Source organism: Triticum aestivum, chromosome 3A (assembly GCF_018294505.1).
Source record: "Triticum aestivum cultivar Chinese Spring chromosome 3A, IWGSC CS RefSeq v2.1, whole genome shotgun sequence".
NCBI lineage: Eukaryota > Viridiplantae > Streptophyta > Magnoliopsida > Poales > Poaceae > Triticum > Triticum aestivum.
The window spans coordinates 245,639,672-245,652,954 of NC_057800.1; the positions used below are offsets into that span (position 1 = coordinate 245,639,672).

A 13,283-nucleotide genomic window follows, 5' to 3' on the forward strand; every position below is an offset into this window, starting at 1 on the left:
CAGGAATAAGTGGAGGAGGGCCACCATGGGCCCACAAGGCAGGGGGCATGCCCTAGAGGGGTGGGCGCGCCCTCCACCCTCATGGGCAGGTGGTTGACCCCCCTGGTGTGTTCTTAGTTCCATAAATCCTCAAATATTCTAGAAAAAATCATATTGAAATTTCAGGGCATTTGGAGAACTTTTATTTTCGAGGTATTTTTATATTGCACGGATAATTAGATAACAGACAGAAAATATTTATTTTTATTTTATTTAATATAAATAACAGAAAGTAAAAGTAGGGTACAGAAGGTTGTGCCTTCTAGTTTCATCCATCTCATGATCATCAAAAGGAATCCTCTAACAAGGTTGATCAAGTCTTGTTAACGAACTCATTCTGAATAACATGGAACCGGAGAAATTTCGAATAAAACTATGTTACCTCAACGGGGATATGCACATCCCCAATAATAAGAATATCATATTTCTTCTTCACAGTAGGAAGAGGAAATTCAAAACCTCCAAATATAATCGATGGAATTTTTCCAATAGAGTTGATACTATGAACTTGAGGTTGTTTCCTCGGAAAGTGTACCGTATGCTCATTACCATTAACATGAAAAGTGACATTGTCTTTAGTGCAATCAATAACAGCCCCTGCAGTATTCAAAAAGGGTCTTCCAAGAATAATAGACATACTATCGTCCTTGGGAATATCAAGGATAACAAAGTCCGTTAAAATAGTAACGTTTGCAACTACAATAGGCACATCCTCACAAATACCGACAGGTATAGCAGTTGGCTTATCATCCATTTGCAAAGATATTTCAGTAGGTGTCAACTTATTCAAATCAAGTCTACGATACAAAGAAAGAGGCATAACACTAACACCGGATCCAAGATCGCATAAAGTAGTTTTAACATAGTTTCTTTTAATGGAGCACGGTATAGTTGGTACACCGGGGTCTCCAAGTTTCTTTGGTATTCCACCCTTAAAAGTATAATTAGCAAGCATGGTGGAAATTTCAGCTTCCGGTATCTTTCTTTTATTTGTAATGATATATTTCATGTACTTAGCATAAGGATTGGTTTTGAGCATATCAGTTAATCGCATATGCAAAAAGATAGGTCTAATCATTTCAGCAAAGCGCTCAAAATCCTCATCATCCTTTTTCTTGGATGGCTTGGGAGTAAAAGGCATGGGTTTCTGAACCCAAGGCTCTCTTTCTTTACCATGTTTTCTAGCAACAAAGTCTTTCTTATCATAATGTTGATTCTTTGATTGTGGGTTATCAAGATCAACAACAGGTTCAATTTCTATATCATTATCATTACTAGGTTGAGCATCATTATGAACGTTATTATTAGTACCATATTGAGTTTCAGCATCAGAAATAGAAATATCATTTGGATTCTCGGGTGTTTCAACAATAGGATCACTAGAAGCATGCAAAGTCCTATCATTTTTCTTTTTCTTCTTTTAGAAGGACTAGGTGCATCTATATTATTTCTCTGAGAATCTTGCTCAATTCTCTTAGTGTGGCCTTCAGGATACAAAGGTTCCTGAGTCATTCTACCAGTTCTAGTAGCCACTCTAACAGCATAATCATTATCTTTACTATTCAATTCATTGAGAAAATCATTTTGAGCTTTAAGTACTTGTTCTACTTGAGTGGTAACCATAGAAGCATGTTTACTAATAAGTTTAAGTTCACCTTTAACATTAGCCATATAATCACCCAAGTGTTCAAGCATATTTGAATTATTTTTTCAATTGTCTGCCAAAATAAGCATTAAAATCTTCTTGCCTAGCCATAAATTTATCAAACTCATCTAAGCATGGGCTAGCAAATTTAGTAAATGGGATTTCAACTTTATCATATCTATAGAGAGAATTTACCTTCACTACATGTGTCAGGTTATCAAGACCATGAGTTTCTTCAATAGGTAAAGGATTAAGACCATGTATTTCTTTAATAGGAGGTAAATTCTTAACATCTTCAGCTTTAATACCTTTCTCTTTCATAGATTTCTTTGCCTCTTGCATATCTTCGGGACTGAGAAATAGAATACCCCTCTTTTTCGGAGTTGGTTTGGGAATAGGCTCAGGAATTGGCTCCGGAGGTGTCCAATTATTTTCATTTGTCAACATATTGTTAATAAAATTTCAGCTTCATCCGGTGTTCTTTCCCTGAAAACAGAACTAGCACAACTATCTAGGTAATCTCTAGAAGCATCGGTTAGTCCATTATAAAAGATATCAACTATTTCATTTTTCTTAAGAGGATGATCAGGCAAAGCATTAAGTAATTGGAGAAGCCTCCCCCAAGCTTGTGGGAGACTCTCTTCTTCAATTTGCACAAAATTATATATATATCCCTTAAAGCAGCTTGTTTCTTATGAGCAGGGAAATATTTAGTAGAGAAGTAATAAATCATATCCGGGGACTACGCACACAACCAAGATCAAGAGAATTAAACCATATCTTAGCATCACCCTTCAATGAGAATGGAAATATTTTAAGAATGTAAAAGTAACGAGTTCTCTCATCTTTAGTGAACAGGGTGGTTATATCATTCAATTTAGTAAGAGGTGCCACAACAGTTTCTGATTCATAACCATGAAAAGGATCAGATTCAACCAAAGTAATTATATCAGGATCAACAGAGAATTCATAATCCTTATCAGTAACACAGATAGGTGAAGTAGCAAAAGCAGGGTCAGGTTTCATTCTAGCACTTAGAGATTGCTTACTCCATTTAGCTAATAACCTTATAAGTTCATTTCTATTTTCGCAAGCTAAGATAGCGAAAGAAGCTTCTTGATCAAAAACATAACCCTTAGGAATAACAAGCGATTCTTCATCATCACTTTCATCGGTATTATCAGATTCAATATTTTCAATTTCTCTAGCCCTAGCAATTTGTTCATCAAGGAAATCACTAAGTGGCAAAGTAGTATCAGGCATAGAGGTAGTTTCATCATAAGTATCATGCATAGCAGAAGTGGCATCATCAATAACATGCGACATATCAGAACGAATAGCAGAAGCAGGTGTAGGTGTCGCAAACTTACTCATAACAGAAGGTGAATCAAGTGCAGAGCTAGATGGCAGTTCCTTACCTCCCCTCATAGTTGAGGGATAGATCTTGGTTTTTGGATCTCTTAAGTTCTTCATAATGATAAGATGATATATATCCCAAGTGACTCAAAGAATAGAGCTATGCTCCCCGGCAACGGCGCCAGAAAATAGTCTTGATAACCCACAAGTATAGGAGATCGCAATAGTTTTCAAGGGTAAAGTATTCAACCCAAATTTATTAATTCGACACAAGGGGAGCCAAAGAATACTCTCAAGTATTAGCAGCTGAGTTGCAACCACACTTATAAACTTAATATCTGCAGCAAAGTGTTTAGTAGCAAAGTAATATGATAGTAGTGATAACGGTAGCAAAAGGTAACAGTAGTAAAAGTAATGTTTTTGGTATTTTGTAGTGATGACAGCAAATAGCAACGGAAAAGTAAATAAGCGAAGAACAATATATGGAAAGCTCGTAGGCAATGGATCGGTGATGGAGAATTATGCCAGATGCGGTTCATCATGTAACAATCATAACCTAGGGTGACACAGAACTAGCTCCAGTTCATTGATATAATGTAGGCATGTATTCCGAACATAGTCATACGTGCTTATGGAAAAGAACTTGCATGACATCTTTTGTCCTACCCTCCCGTGGCAGCAGAGTCCTTATGGAAACTAAGGGATATTAAGGCCTCCTTTTAATAGAGAACCGGAACAAAGCATTAACACATAGTGAATACATGAACTCCTCAAACTACGGTCATCACCGGTAAGTATACCGATTATTGTCACTTTGGGGTTAATGGATCATAACATAATAGGTGACTATAGACTTGCAAGATAGGATCAAGAACACTCATATATTGATGAAAACATAATAGGTTCAGATCTGAAATCATGGCACTCGGGCCCTAGTGACAGGCATTAAGCATAGCAATGTCATAGCAACATCAATCTCAGAACATAGTGGACACTAGGGATCAAACCCTAACAAAACTAACTCGATTACATGATAGATTCCATCCAACCCATCACTGTCTAGCAAGCCTACGATGGAATTACTCACGCACGGCGGTGAGCATCATGAAATTGGTGATGGAGGATGGTTGATGATGAAGATGGCGACGGATTCCCCTCTCCGGAGCCCCGAACGGACTCCAGATCAGCCCTCCCGAGAGGTTTTAGGGCTTTGCGGCGGCTCCGTATCGTAAAACGCGATGATTTCTTCTCCTTGATTTTTTTCTCATCGGAACTCAATATATGGAGGTGGATTTGGAGTCGGATAGGCAACAGGGGGCCCACGAGGTAGGGGGCGCGCCCTAGGGGGGGCAAGCACGCCCCCACCCTCATGGCAAGGTGGTGGGCCCCCTGGCCTTCATCTTTGGTAGGTATTTTTCTTATTTTCTGAAAAGTGGCTCCGTGAAGTTTCAGGTCATTCCGAGAACGTTTGCTCCTGCACATAAATAACACCATGGTAATTCTGCTGAAAACAGCGTCAATCCGGGTTAGTTCCATTCAAATCATGCAAGTTAGAGTCCAAAACAAGGGCAAAAGTGTTTGGAAAAGTAGACACGTTGGAGACGTATCAGCGCCCAGCTCCCTCCTCAGGCTGGGCTCGGGGGCTCTCTTTTGGAGGGCCTCAGACCTTGCCAGTGTCACGAGGGAGGCGCTCGGACACCACATGGAGGCGTGCTTCACCGCACGTTTCCCTCGAGAGGGCACAAGGCGTGGAGCGCCTAGTTCTCAGGAGTTCATAACCAAGGGGACCGAGGAGCTTCAAGAAGTAAGGACCACGCGCGGCGACCGCCGCCCACCACCTAGCGCAGCTCCGCGTCCTAGCGAGGGCGACGAGCTGCGCGTCTGCGTCGACATTCCAGGGCTCAACAGGGCCGCATCTCAGAGAAGTTTCTGGCCCTCATGCGTTGGACGGTGCGAGGGTCCCCCTCAGGCTACGTTCGCATGCCTTTCGGCCTGCCGAACACGGCCATCACCTTCAAGCGCCGCTTACGGAGCATCCTGGCGGCTCAGGAGGCCAGGAATCACGCAATCCTGGAAGAAAGGGCGACAGTTGTTCATGAGCCATTTGGGCCCCCTGATCCTCCGGAGGCTTAGGGCCCTGGCGACTCGTGAGGAGCAACTTCTTCAGCACGCATCTTCAGTTGCCCCAACACCTCTCCAGCAACGGTATCAGGTGACTCTTTCCAGTTCATTCAGTTGGGGGCGCCCCTCGGGCTGCATCATCCCCAGGCCGCACGGGCTTGTCCCTGTGATGCGTATCCTTTTGCATCTTTAGCTTACTCAGTTGGGGGAGCCCCTTGGGTTGCATCATCCCTAGGCTGCTTGGGTCTGTCCCGGTGGCATGTATCGTTCTTACATCTATCTGAACTAGCTTGCCTCCTCTTGTGAATTGGTTTATAATCATTGCTTACCTGGTGCTTGCTCATCACGGCCTCCCGCGTTGCTGATCGGCCACTTGCTCATCCCGCAACGGGAGTCTCACATGCTGGCATGGTGCTTGTGCTCGGGTCCGTCCCTACAACACTGATAAACCTATGCGATCGAGCTATGGCTCGCGGCCCTCTCCGCGCACGTCACCTCACCAGATCCACGGTGCCTTCATCTTCTCATAGATGGAGCAATGGCAGGGCGGCAAGCGCGTCTATGGGCTACACTCTCTCCTCGCACTAACCCACAGGAATCTCCGGAGCCTAGATGCAGGTGGCCCCGCTAGCTGCTCCCTTTCATGCTTTTGGCTTGGGCGTTAAAGGGAGGGCTCCAGAGCATCGTGCCTCGGGAGCTCTTACTGACTTTCCAGCCCTCACCCCTTGGCCTTGACCACGGCATCGCGACCTGGCATACCAGTGGCGGCTGAGCTCGCTCGAGGGTCGGGACCCGAGGACGCAGAGCACTCAGGAGAGTGTGAAGGGGGGAGCTAGCATGGAGATAACCTGGCAGCATCGCCATCAGCGGCGCGTGAATCGGGCGCCACGCAAGGAACGACCCAGGATTGCTAAGATAAGTCGCGTATTGAAGGCAGCCCCACTCGCGACTTAGGATTATCAGCTCTTGCAGCCTTGCTCCAGCAATGTCGCCTTCCTTTTCCACCTTTAGGAAGCTGCTTACACACCAAGGGGGGCCTCTTGAGCATCGCGCCTCAGGAGCTCTTATCGGACCTCGGGTCGCTCACCTCCTAGCCTTGACCACGACATCATGACCTGGCATACCAGCGACGGCTGAAGCCTGCCTGGGGACTGGGACCTGTCGGCGTAGAGCACTAAGCTACCACGAGGACAAATAGGGGGAACAATGCTAAAGCAAGACGTGCAATCACGAATTTCATAATGGGAATAACATCACTGCAAAAGTACTACAGAGTCTTTACACACCCCCACGGGGTTCATCTCAATTCCTCACATGGAACAAAAGAAGAAAATTTCTAGGAGCCATATCTACAGGCGTCGCCGCCGACGCCATCATAAACAGTGGGCCATGAGGAGCCAGTGCCAACCCCATCCAGATCAGCAACGACGACGGGCGGACGCTGCTGCTGTGCTCCGGGCACGGCGAGAGCTCGGGGACACGTAGTTGTCACTGCTCGTCTCCAGAGTCTCGTCAGGATCGGGAGAATCGCTAGACTCCCAGGAGCCGTCGCTGCTACTAGAGGAGCTATCAGCAGGGCCAAGGGCGGGCCCGGCGCCGACCGCTGCACCGTCCAGGCGACCCCCTCCAGGCAACACTCCAGGCGGCCGCCTTCCTCGTCGTAGACCTTGAAGAACAGTGTGGAGGCGCCATCGTACTCGAAATGGATGGCGAGGGCCCCATCCGCGTGACAGACGCGGGCAACCTTGCCCCATCCACGGGTCATGAAGATCTTCCCCGAGGAGACGACCTCGACCTCTGTTCCTATTGCCGGGGTGCTGCACTCGGCGTGCTCCAGCTACAGCTCGAGCGGCCCCCTCGGCGGCATCTCTTCAGCAAAGAATTGTGGGAACCTGATCCAGGTGCTCAGCGACATCGCCGCCAACACCACGAGCTCGCGCGAGGATCCCTCAGCACGAGTTCGCGGGCCGGCTACCGCGGCCGTGGTGCGAGTGGCGCGAGGCGCTGCCTCCTTCTCCGGAGCCTTGTACTTAGGTGTACAAGGGAAACGGGTACCAGGGGGAGGCCGCTCATACCCCGGCCTCGCCACCTCCTGCCTCGCGACAACGTCGCGGGAGCGGGCCAACCTCTTCTATGGTGGAAGAGGCCCCTGCTCTACGCGGGGGGGCTTTCCTTTCTCGGCGGCGGAAAACCTCCTTATCGACGCCATGGGTGTCGCAGCAAGACGGTGGAGCAAGGAAGAAGAAGAAGCAGGCGAAGTGGAGAAGGAGATGAGCGACGGTGGCTCCACCCCTCTCCTCATTTATAGCCCGAGGGAGGCCAACCACCAGCCTCCATGATCTAAGGTAATGATGTTTTTCTTCTGCATGCAGTAGGGTCTCGTCAAGTCGGGCAGTTGCTGAGGCAGCATGGAGAAGCGGAGACGCCCACGTCCCATTAATCGCCACACGGCGACTAAGGACGCAAGTGGTTGGGGCCCGTGGTGCTCCACACTTGCCTTTTGGCTTCGCCTTGAAGTCAAGTTCGAGCGCGCCTTGGGTCCGGGGGCTACTGTCGGCGTCCTGGGAACGGGACTACCCAGACTTGCCTACCTGCGACCCACGGCATGGCTCCGCCAACGGATTGGTACGGCCCATCTTCGGCAGCGACCACTCAAGACCCTCGCGAGGGGCCAAGCCTCGTGAGGCGTATGACGCCAAGACCACCTCAGGGGTAGCCTCACTAGGCTGGCTCTCGAGGAGCAGAGATATCTATGCAAGGGGCACCTCACGAGGTTCGCGTGACGTGAGCCATAACGACCAAGGCCAGGCGGGCGCCAGCGGGCGCAGTGTACCAGTTTCCTCTTTGGTGCTAAAGAGGCAGGCGAAGGTGAGGAGTCCTGAGGCATCAGGCAAATATTTCCTTATCGGTGCAACAAGACCAAGGCCAGCAGGACGGCGGGACGGAGGTCACCACAGAGCCCACAGCAGCGTCACCATCAGAGTCTTTGGCAGGCGAAGACCACCTTTTGTGAGGATAGCTTGTACTAGTTGTCCCCCTTCAAACTTGGCCGTTGTGGGATCCCTTCCCGCCTAACATTTGGGAAGAGGACCAGGGCCTCTACAAATAGGGCTAGCCACCACCATAGCAGGGGGACAGGGGAAGGACAGAGGGAGGACAGATGAAGTATGATGGACGGATCATTCAGACCATCCTCACACACACCAGCTCATCGAGCTCAAGAACACCTCTCCTCAGGAGGCAGTTCATCCATTGTACTAGTTCATCTCTCACCCTCGGGGCAATCCATCACCACCACACTGGAGTAGGGTATTACACCATAATGGTGGCCCGAACTAGTATAAACCTTTGTGTCTCGTGTTCCTTGGGTTAGTCGAGCTAGGCCTTGAGATCGTTGTGCAAGTGAGCTAGAGAGAGAGAGAGGGAGGGAGAGTTATTCGTGTGCACCCCAGTATTTGAACCTCAAGGGTGTGCCGGAACCGAGAATATGACACATATGGTGTTCTGCCCTCTCTATCTTGTTGTGATGAATTTGTTTTTTCCCTTTGAGATTTTGTTGTTATCAGATTGAATACTTTTATGGATTTGAGAGCACTTGATATATGTCTTGCATATGAATACTAGTGGTGACAATGGGGTATCATATTGATTCACTTGATATGTGTTTTGGCATTCAACTCGTGGATTCCCACGGTGACATTGGGGTAATCTATGCATAGGGGTTGATGCACGTTCTCGTCTTTTGTTTCTCCGATAGAAATCTTGGGGCACTCTTTGAGGTTCTTTGTGTTTGATTGAATATTATGAATCTGAAATTATTTGGTGTTATTTTAGTACGAACTCTTGGATAGATCCGAAAATAATAGCTTCGAGGTGGTTTCGTACCCTACAAACAATTTCTTCTTATGTTCTCCGCTAGATAGGAACTTTGGAGTGACTATTCGTCACACTTTGAGGGGTGGTTATCTGATCCAATTATATTAGCAATGTTGAGAGATTGCACTAGCGAAAGTAGAGACCCTAGGCCTCATTTTCAAGCATTACAATACCATTTTTGTCCTCGTTTACTATTTTCTGATGTTTTTATTTATTCAGATTATAAAAATATATTTCTACCATCCATATTACACTTTTATCACCATCTCTTCGCCGAACTAGTGCACCTATACAATTTGCCATTGTATTAGGTGTGTTGGGGACACAAGATATTTCTTGTATTTGGTTGCAGGGTTGTTTGAGAGAGACCATCTTCATCCTACTTCTCCCATGGATTGATAAACCTTAGGTCATCCACTTGAGGGAAAATTGCTACTGTCCTACAAAACTCTGCACTTGGAGGCCCAACATGAGTCTATAAGAATAAAGTTGCATAGTAGACATCAGGTAGCATTCCACATCAAAGACTCTGTTTTTATCATTTACCTACTCGAGGACGAGTATGGAATTAAGCCTGGGGACGCTTGATACGTCTCCAACGTATCTATATTTTTATTGTTCCATGCTATTATAGTACCAATTTTGGATGTTTTATATGTCATTAGGTGCAATTATATATCATTTTTTGGGACTAACCTATTAACTTAGTGCCCAGTGTCAATTGCTATTTTTTCTATGTTTTTGGCTTTTCAGAAAATCAATATCAAACGAAGTCCAAACAGAAAAAAACTCTGGATTAATTTTTTCTGAAGTAGAAGAGACCCTAGAGGGTTCGGGAGGAGGCCAAAAGAGCCACGAGGGAGCGACAAGTCCTAGGGGCGCGCCCCAGGGGGCGTCCCCAGGCTTGTGCGCCCCTCATGGCACATCAAACCCTAATTCCACCTCTACTAGATACTCAAATATTCTCGTGAAATCAAAGAGACATCCAAAATACTTTTTCTGCCGCCGCAAGTTCCAGAACCACGAGATCCCATCTGGAGGCCTTCTCCGGTACTCTGCCGAAGAGGTAATAGATCATAGAGGGGCTCTACATCAACCTTGCTTCCCTTTTGATGATGCGTGAGTAGTTTACCCTAGACCTACGGGTCCATAGTTAGTAGCTAGATGGCTTCTTCTCTCTATTTGATCTTCAATACAATGGTCTCCTTGGTCTTCTTGGAGATCTATTCGATCTAATGATTTTTTGCAATGTGTTTGTTGGGATCCGATGAATTGTGAGTTTATGATCAGATCTATCCTTGAATATTATTTGAGTATTGTTTGAACTCTTTCATGCATGATTACTATAGCCTCGTATTTCTTTTCTGATTTATTGGTTTGGTTTGGCCAACTAGATTACTTTATCTTGACATGGGAAGAGGTGCTTTGTAATGGGTTCGATCTTACGGTGCTCAGTCCTAGTGACATAAAGGGACATGACACGTATGTATCGTTACTATTAAGTGTAAAAGGATGGGGTTTATTCATACATGAGTTTATCTTGTATACATCATGTCATCTTGCTTAAGACTTTACTCCATTTTCCATGAACTTAATACACTAGATGCATGCTGGATAGCGGTCGATGTGTGGAGTAATTGTAACAGCCCAATTTTCAATTTGGCTGTTAATCATTAGGTCATCATATGCATTTATGCTCTTTGCATTTTTTTTATTTGGGCATTTTGATCCAAGAGACCTTAAGAAACTCCAGGACCATTTGGGAGAGTTGGAGGTTTTCATAAAATTTCATTTTTGATTTTTTCAAAATTGGCAAATTGGATCAAAGTGATTTTTTATTTGAAATTATTTTTCAAATTATTTCGAAACAAATAAAATAATGAGAGAAGATAAAATGACTTCTTCAAAACAGAGGAAATAATGGAAAATTAATCTTAAATAAAAATAATTATTTTATTTAAAAATTATTGATATTTTATTCTATTAAATTAGGGAAAATTGCATTTTTAAATTTTGCATTTGAGCCCAGAAAAATGTTCATGTTGTCCTAAATATTAGTAGAGGACCGTGAAAATTATTTTTGGGATTTTAGGATTTTTATTTATTTTATTTTGAATTTTCCTGTTTCGGTGAGATTATTATTTTTTTTAAAAAAACTTCGACTGACTGGGCCGAAGCCCAGCCGGCCCGTAGCCGCCGCCGTCCTCCCCGCATCCGAGACGCGCATGAGCCAGACTCCGATAGAAGTCCACGAGCCGCCGCCGTCACCGCTTGGCCCCTTGGCCAAGTCGCACCTCCCCCGCCCGCTTTATATGCGCCCCGCTCTCCTCCCCAACTCACCCCACCGCCCACAGCCACCCCGCCACCGCCGCCGCTTGCGCGCCGCCGCCTCGCGCCGCCCGCTGCCGCGCCACCTGCGCTGCTCCCCGCCGCCTCCCATCGCTGCCGCACCGCGCCGCGCTGCCCGCTGTCGTGTTGCGCCGCTGTCGGACCTCGCCGGAGCCGCCGCCCGACGCCGCCGTTGACCGATCCGTCGACGCCACCGAACCGGTATAACCGATCCCGGTTTTTCTCGGTCCAGTTCGTTTTTTTAGTTTTAGTTTATTAGGATATATCGATTTTTATTTTATTTTATTTTTGGTTAAATAGCGAACGTTCACCCGATTTTCTCTGTTAACGAACGAATTCGTTCGTTAGTCTCTGTTAGCAAACGTTCATCCATAGATTTTTCTTTTCGATTTAATTTTCGGCCAGGGACCTATCCGTAATTATTTTTATCGCCGATTAGTTCCTGATCTTCAATCCCTCATTATGTTTTTCTCGTTTATCCAAATCCAGTGAAACCAACGCCAAAATCTTCGCCTAATTCTCCTGTGTCCATATAATCAACTTGAACATGATTTTAAAATTTTAAAATTTGGTTTCAAGAAGATTTTAATTTGAACTTCTTTATATCATAGTTTGAGTTCCGTAACTCTGATTTGATTGATTCTTTTTGCAAATCGAAGTTCTTCTCTTGAACTTTCAGTTTAGATCTTTTCTGTTGGGTTTTACTTTTGCATCCTATGCTTGAGTGCTTATGTATTCTATTGTTTGTTCACGATAGAATATCCGGAGTGCGAGGCTTGCTACTACGAATCTCTAGGGTTTTCCGATCGTCAGCAAGGCAAGTAACACTTTGATCATATCCCTCTATTACCCAGTTTTTATGCATTAGTTTCAATCCTCAAACACTTGCATGAGTAGGTTTTCATAACATGTGGGTATTGGGAAGTAGTTGATGAGGTAGGAACCTATTGTCTTATATCAACCCCCGGGTATTATTATACGTTATGATTGCATTACTTTGCTATGCTCATAGACGTGGATTGGTTTGTGAGATTCATGAAAGATGTGAGAGTTAATATTTAACTAAGGGAAACTTAAGGTGGCTACTTTAATACACATCTGGGTGGATTAGTTGTGGGCACCTAGAGCAATCCAGTGTTGTCCTAGGATATCCCAGAGTACCCGTGTGATCATCCTATGGTTTGCAACCCAGGCTCAAAGGGATCATGAGATTATTCATGATAGAAACTTCCGTGTGCAGCCACAAGCCATTATGGGCTCTGGCATAGTTGAGTATGTTGTGTGACCTCTTTTAGTGGTAGGCTAGCAGATGTAGGGGAAAGTAGGTGGTACTGTCTACCTAGAGTAAACAGTTAATGCTTCAGAAAGACTATGTCGCGATCTTCCGATCATGGATGTGCTCAAGTCTTGTGGGGAAAAGTGCGCAAACCTCTGTAGAGTGTATCAACTAATCATGGTTATTGGTGTCCCCAGTTATGGACATCTTGAGTATCTGGTATTTGAATTATTGATTTGACCTCAACACCTTACTTAATGAAATTGTTGGGTTATAATTATTATTTTGGGATTGAGTTGGAGGAACCTTCTCAATAATGTCATTAACCTTTGTAGTTAAATAAAATATATTCCTTTGTTGTAGGGAAAAACTAGCTTTATGCAATGATAACCATAGAGCCTGCACCAGCCAAATATGCATGTAGTGATAGCTATTATTTGTTCATTGCTCTATGGTGTTATCTTGCCAGCATATGCCATGTGCTGACCTACACGGCTGCAACGTATCATGTTGCGGAATTTTTAGATGAGGAGTAAGGTGCGATAGGTTGTTGTCATGCACTCAGTATTGTCGTGGAGTTGGATGGACTTATTATCTTCGAAGCTTCCGCAGTTACTTTAT

General features: G+C 45.3%; 1 pseudogene; it reads left to right on the forward strand.

Annotated features, from left to right (window-relative positions):
- Positions 1–6,924: 6,924 nt before the first annotated feature.
- Positions 6,925–13,283, forward strand: part of LOC123056896 (glycosyltransferase-like protein gnt13) — an 8,247-nt pseudogene continuing 1,888 nt past the window's right edge.